At 35.9% G+C, this 7,665-nt stretch overlaps 1 long non-coding RNA gene across 1 annotated transcript in view; it reads left to right on the top strand.

Annotated features, from left to right (window-relative positions):
• Positions 1–25: 25 nt before the first annotated feature.
• LOC108770653 (uncharacterized) overlaps positions 26–7,665 on the top strand; it is a 12,058-nt gene continuing 4,418 nt past the window's right edge. The window contains exons 1-2 of the long non-coding RNA XR_001940607.1: positions 26–113; positions 1,138–1,139. This is a non-coding gene — a long non-coding RNA (uncharacterized LOC108770653). The remainder of the gene's footprint in view (positions 114–1,137; positions 1,140–7,665) is intronic.

The raw sequence follows: 7,665 nt of genomic DNA, 5'->3' as shown, positions 1-7,665 counted from the left end.
TTTTTTTAATCGGTTTTTACTTTGGCGTGAATGATTACACAGGATATCTGACATTTGATGAGCAATGTGTTCTACCCTTTTGACATAATGTACTGGAGTCGTTCTCTTTTTATGTAAGTGTTTATCATTGTATTTATTCATATATGGATGTAAGATTATTTATTTAAATTTCACATCACTTTACAAATTAAGATTATTATGTAATAACGGTACGTTTACTTAATTCAGGTAACTTTCCTATTGTATTAATTTCAGTATTTTAAATATTAACGCATTATTCTGGTCTTTAATCGCAATTCACAGTTTATATAAGTTCTATACAATTTAACATAATGAATACGACTGCATACGTAAATTTCAATTTTTATAATTTCAATTTTTAGTATTATTGTACCGGGTTGATAGTATGTGCAGTATATATACATTTTGACATATATTAAATTTGATGCTGGTGTGTGTGCTATACTGACGTGAGTTTTCGTTACACAGCTAATTTTGTAATTGGATAAAGAAGAATGAGCTGGTCGTTTTTTTTTTTGGAAATTGCGTATAGTATGTAAGCGGATTTAGGGTATTTTATATTGATAAGGACCCAAAAATAGGGGTCGAAACGTTTATTTATTAAAATTGTGATATGACTTGTTTAATTACACGAAAATAAATTGTACATCCGACTAACTGATGATTGGCTTTGATGGGCTTGCTTATTATTATTATTGATCGATAATTAAACAAGAAATTACACAATTCCAAGTTATCCTTTTGTGCATAATTACTTCGTTTCATGCCATTTTTGAATGTTCGGACAAATCGTTCAGCTTCCCCATTACTTCGAGGATGGTAGGCGCTTGACTTGGTGTGGCGAATACCATTCTTCTTGCAAAATTCCTCGAATTCTCTTGACACGAATTGGGGACCATTATCGGAAACTATGGTGTCAGGGATACCATAGCGTGCAATACTTTCTCTCATACATTGGATAATATGAGCTGAAGATGAATCATTTCCCAAGTTATATACTTCTGGCCATTTACTATAAGCATCCACAATTATTAACCATATACTGTTAAGAAAAGGACCTGCTAAATCTATGTGTAATCGTTGCCATGATTTCTCAGGAAATGACCAGGGGTGAAGCGGTGCTGTGGCAGGATTGCCATGGCTAACTGCACATGACACACATGATTTTACAAGTGAATCTATATCTAACTATTCCTGGCCACCATACATGACTTCTAGCTAAAGATTTCATTCGGACAATTCCAGAATGTGTCTCATGTAATTGTTCCAAGATTTGTTGACGTAACGATTCAGGAACAACAACTCGTATACCCCACATAACAATTCCTTGTTCTACTGTCAGTTCCTCTCGATGAATGAAGTAAGGTTTCAATTTATCTGATAGTTGAGACTGCTTATTGGGCCATCCATTTTTAATGAACCGAATAACACTTGACAATGTAGGATCACGACTAGTTTTCAGCTTTATCGAGCTTGAAGATATTGGATGTTCCTTTATAATGGCTTTAACTTCCTCTTCCACTATAGTGTCTACTGGCTGGTTATCTTCGAGTGGTAGACGTGATAATGCATCTGCATTACTATGGTGATGAGTATTTCGATACTCAATATCATACAGGAAGCTGGATAGGAATATGGCCCAACGGTGTAATCTAGTTGCAGCTAAAGATGGTAGTTCACGGTTCACGGTGGACTAAATATTGCAAGTAATGGGTTATGATCCGTAATTAATATGAAGCGACGTCCATATAAATATTGAATAAAGCGTTTTACTCCAAATACAATACTTAAAGCTTCCTTTTCTACTTGGGAGTAATTGCGTTCGGCAGGTGATAATGTTTAGAGGCAAAAGAAATCGGTTGTTCACTTCCATCTTCGTGACGATGAAACAAGACTACTCCAACTTCGACAGATGATGCATCGCATGCTATGTCAATAGGAATGTTTTGCTGATAATGTGCTAACACAGGAGCACTTGAAACAGATTTTTTAATTTTCCTGAAACTTTCCTTACATTGACTATTCCAATTCCAAATAACGCCATCACGTGTTAATTTATTCAATGGCTCACAGAGATGTGACAAATTATTAATAAATTTACTGTAAAAGTTTACTAAACCTAGAAAGGATTTTACTTCCTTTACATCTCTGGGCTCCCTCATGGACATAATTGACTCCACTTTCTCCGGGTTTGTACATATTCCTTCTGCACACAAAATTTGTCCAAGAAACTTGACTGACTGTTGCATAAATATGCATTTTTTCTTTGATAGACGAAAATTCCACTTCCTCATTCGTTAGAATATCATTTTAAGATTTTGCAAATGAGCTTGATCGTCTTTTCCAGTAGAAATCGTGTCGTCCACAAATGATCCTGTCATCGGAATTCCTTTGAGCATTCGATCTATTAATTCTTGAAAAATTGCCGGTGAAGATGCAATACCTTGAGGTAGTACGTTATACCTATAGAGGCCTCGATGGGTATTTATGACTAAATACTTCTTACATGATTCTTCTACTTCCACTTGATGAAATGCATCTGGACCATCCAATTTAGTAAAAGTTTGACCACCTGAAATCTTCTCAAATATTTCCTCGACTCTTGTGAGCGGATATTGTTGAACATGTAATTGGTTGTTTATGGTACGCTTGAAATCTCCTGTGATGCGAATCGCTCCATTAGGTTTTGGTACTACTACTAATGGCGAAGCCCATTCCGATGTTTCAATACGACTAATGACACCGGATTTTTCCATTTTCTCAAGTTCTTCATCTACTTTGTCTCGCAAAGCAAATGGAACGGGACGTGATTTAAAGAAGCGAGGAGTAGCATCTTCTTTAAGTATCAACTTGGCTTTAAAATCCTTAATAGTTCCGACCGGTTTATCAAAAACATCGCTGAATTCCTCTAACAATGTAGTTAATGATAATTCATTATTAATGCGACATATCTTAGAACATTGTTTTTTAATTCTAGTCCAGTCTATTTGAATTTTTCTTAATAGATCACGGCCAAAAAGACAAGACCCTTCCAAAACATGAATTTGATGACTAACTGTCTGTTGATTGTGGTCAATAGTGCAAAGAAATGTTCCTCTTGATTCAAATTTTTGTCCAGTATATGTTTTAAAAGTTTTGTTACTTGGATGGAGTTTGGGACAGCCTAACTTTTTCCATGCATAAGGTGTAATAAAACTCGTACCTGATGCAGTATCCAATTCCAGATCCATTGGAATTCCGTTTAAACGAACGTTAATCATGATAGGACTATCATGCGATACTTGTTTGACGTTGTTAATCTGATTTGTTTTATGCTTCCCTTCTCCTCCTTCACCTTTAGGCTGTGATAGACATCGACGTGCAAAGTGACCGGATTTATTACAACGATGGCAAATAACTTCCTTATGTGGGCAATCTTTTTTTATATGTTTCCCTCCGCAACCGGAACATGTTAATTTTCCTTGCTTAATTTTGACAGGATTTTTATTCGTATACTGATATTGTTTAGGTGATGAGATTTAACCTTATTAGTCTGATCTATAACGGTAGTAAGACTACTATTGTGCCGTATTAACTGGGTACTACTATCGGCTGCTTCTTGACTAGTAGCGATTTTGACAGCCATATCTAAGGTTAGGTTGTCATCCTCAAGAAATAAACGTTTTTGTACTGCTTCAGAACGAATACCTACGACAAGTTGATCTCTTAGTGATGTATTTAAATCAGTAAACTTACATGTTACGCCTATTTTACGCAGCTCGGAAAGATAGATATTTATTGACTCTCCTGGCTGTTGAATCCGTTTATAAAACTTATATCTCTCTGCAATTGTTTTTGGTGCAGGCTTATAATGCTTTTTGAGTACTTCAATAAGCTCTACAAATGTTTTTTCCTCTGGTTTGGCTGGCGAAACTAAGCTTTGAAGAAGTCCATACGTTGACACGCCTATTGATGATAGTAAGATGGCTATTGCTTTCCTTTTCGTAGCTGCATCTCCTCTAGCTTCATCAATCTCATTTGCTAGCAAATAATTTGTGAGGACTCCTGCCCATGATTCAAAATCGTCTGTATTTGGGTTGAATTCAAATATTTTTCCGACCGGCATCGTGTTTCTAACCTCACGTGTACGTGTTAAATTGTCTTTTTGTTGTGGGTTTTTGTACGATCAGAATACTCGTCGCCAAATGTTGTGTTTCGCACTAAATGAACTACACGTGCCGGCTATTACTGATATAAGTGTATAATATATTTAGTATCTCAACTTGTGTGATGTGATGTAATACAATAGCGTTTTTACGATATCTCTATATAGACAACATTATTATAGAGTTGCTGTCCCCCGTCGGTAACCGCAGTCGTCGCGCCCTCTATACTCACACCGTGGCGGTGCTACTATACAACACTATTAGTAGGTTTATGTGCAATATTCATGTTGTATTTCCTATATACATTCTTAAATTTTTCGGTTAAATTATTGACATGTGGTAAAGTATAAAATTTTCTAATATTAATATCTATAGGTTTATTTTGATTTGTATACGTGTAATAATTTTTGTGAATTAAAGATTTGATTCTATTATTTATTGTATTAAATAGAAAATCTAATGGATAACCGTTATTTAATAGAGTGTCTGTCATGTTTGTTATATTTTTTTTTTGTGAAAGCTTGGATGTGACAGGAATACAATTCTGTCCAATAATGACGTAATAACACCTTTTTAATGTACAATAGGATAGTTCGAGTGATAATTTAGAAACCTTCCTGAGTTCGTAGATTTTTTATGTGAATCAAAGATGATCTTATTATCCTTTACTTTTATAGTTATGTCCAAAAAAGTTCACTCTATTATCCTCATATTCTTCCAGTGTGAATTTCATTCTTATGTTGAGTATTAAATATTTCTAGAGATTGATTTATTTGATTTTTAGGCAATGCTAATAAAATATCGTCCACATATCTGAAATACATGGGTATATCGATGTGAATCGTAGAATGGATTTTACTTTCAATGTCATCCATAACTAAGTCAAATATAACTGGAGAGAGTGGAGATCCCATAGGCATACTGAATATCTGTTTGTAGTATTTATTATCGAATTGAAAATATGTTAAATTCAAGATTAATTTTACAGAATTAATAAATTCATCTATTGGTAAAGTTATGTGATTTGCTATTAAGTCCCATCTTTTTACAATTCCTTCAATCGCTAAACCTATTGGAATTGTTACCTCCAGCGGACTCACGCTGCCTCTTTTCTCTTACTCACGGAGAACTAGGGGTTATCAACCACCTAAGACTTCTAGGAAAAGTAATAAAAATCTTTTCCCATGAGAAAGTTTAAAGTAAAGGACTCCAGTGTCTCCATTAACGCCAAATAAAATAGAGTTGGAATCGGTGAACGCAGGGAGCTAATGCACCACCGATGACACTTCCCTTGAACAGCGCCATTAAAAACGGCAATTAATGTCAGTACTGGCGCCTAAACATTTTTCTGACAACCAAGTCGCGGACGATTCTCACGATGTCCGCGACCATAAAATATAAATGTGACATGCGAAGTCCAGGGAAAGTGATGGGCGCGTGCCGACAGTGCACGTGCGCTCGTCTTAATCGGTGCACGTGCATTTTCCCATAAATTTAAGAAAGTCATAAACTAAGATGACACTTGTTTATACCAACCGACTTCTTTCCTCCCCCATAATCTCGACCAATCCAAAATCCCGAAAGTCATTCCACTACCTAAATTTAGGTATAATTAAAAACCCCACTAATTAGGAAAAACCGCTATATAAACCACAGTTCCGCGGTCCTGAGCGTCTTTTTTCTTTTGTCTTTTGAGCTTGTCTTGTCTTCTCTTCTTCGTTACCAATTACTGAGGGTCCTGTCGCACCAGTTCCTAAAGTCGGTCGCAAGAGTTATTCCAAGGATAAATTATTCAATTTATTTAAAAACGATCAAGTTCGAGTCTCGGGCGCACTCCGTTTGCTATTTGTTTAAATATTAAGTATTAGAGTCAGTGATTTGACGCCCGAGGTCTCGACTACCAACACCAACCACGAAGCTCTTGAAGCCCCCTCATCAGACTCCGCAAATCTCATCAAGTAGTAAGTCAATACCACCCTCTTCCTTTTTCTTTCTTCTTATTGTTCTTTTTCTCTTTCTCCTCTCCGTTTTTCTTTCAGTAATTCATTTCAATACTTCATTTAGTTTCTTTTCAATTATTTATTTATTGTTATTTGATCTTTTTTGTTTCTTTCTTTCTCACTCTCTTTTTAGTTTCCGCATAAAAGAAAATAAAACATTGCAGTCTGTTCACGCTATAACTTCAATCCCCGTCGCTGTCCCTCTCGCGATAATTGCTCGCTTCTATCGACCGGATGTGCCCGCGTTGATACTATCATCGTTCAAAGAAAATCCGGCCAAACCTTCTCAGATCCACTCACCAAAATTCCCCTTCCTTTTTATTCTCTCGCTATCCTCTCCGTAACCTACTCCTTTTATACACACACATACACACAAACATACTCACACATATATTATTATTTTTTTTATGGATAAACATATAATGGATAAACATACAATAAAATGATGCAATGGCAACTCAAAATTTTAATTATATTACGTAATTATTAAACCCTGATTGTTTTATTTCTGAGAAACATCTCCTTGTGCTCATAACATCGCACCACGATTGCACTTAGTCCAATCTCCGGCCCTTTGGATTCATTTCCAAGGCCGAAAATAAGGGCATTTGGACGTATTGGTCCATATGGGATGGAAGTGTGCCCCTAAGGCACACTGACCCATTTCTCGGCCTTTAGCGTGTGCGTCCGCCTGGGGGGGAGCCGCTCAGCGGAGCGACGACCTCGAGCGAGACTTCCACTTCGTCCCCCTTCAGACCCCCGGCTCTTCGAGAGCCTAAGGACGAAGCGAAGTGCCTCCCGTCCGAGTCGGTTTTCCCACCTCGCTCCCTTGCGATCCGGAGCTAGGATCCGACAACGACGGTAAAGTTTCCTGTTACGTTCACCCCCTCAGGTTCCATGCATGCGGAACCTTGGACGTAACAAAATAATAGTATACATTTCTGAAATGATCCATATTAAAAAACAAGCTGAGGGGATAAATAATCAGATACAGAAAAACTACCCGTTTTCTACTTACCGATAATACAAGTAATCTCATAGTTCTAAAAATTACTTTGAAAATTATACTAGATGGCAACTGGTTACCTTCCCACTACCTTTATTGTTTACCCTTTCCTATTTCACAAAATTTTCCCCCTCTTTTAATGATAGAGACCTTTTAGAGAACCTATAAAATAAAGAAATTACAATCTAAACTCATTTGAAACCAATGTCTGGCAGTAATAATTTGACAAGAAGTAATCTTCCATTGTGAATCATCAGACGGAAATTCAAAATTTAGGTAATGTTATTAAAAAAAAGTTTTATTTTTATTTTTATTAAAAAATTTTTTTATTTTTAATAAAGAATTAGCTCCATAATTGAAATTGAAAATTTATTACTGGATTTTTATTCTATTTTGGAAACTTTATCTTATAATTTCAATGATATTATATCAAATTGACAAGCAATTATGCATTGGTGGATACTATCATTTAATTAAATACGAACTATGGATT

The sequence above is a fragment of the Trachymyrmex cornetzi genome, unplaced genomic scaffold, assembly GCF_001594075.2.
Source record: "Trachymyrmex cornetzi isolate Tcor2-1 unplaced genomic scaffold, Tcor1.1 scaffold1302, whole genome shotgun sequence".
NCBI lineage: Eukaryota > Metazoa > Arthropoda > Insecta > Hymenoptera > Formicidae > Trachymyrmex > Trachymyrmex cornetzi.
This window is presented reverse-complemented; position numbering and strand designations above follow the sequence as displayed.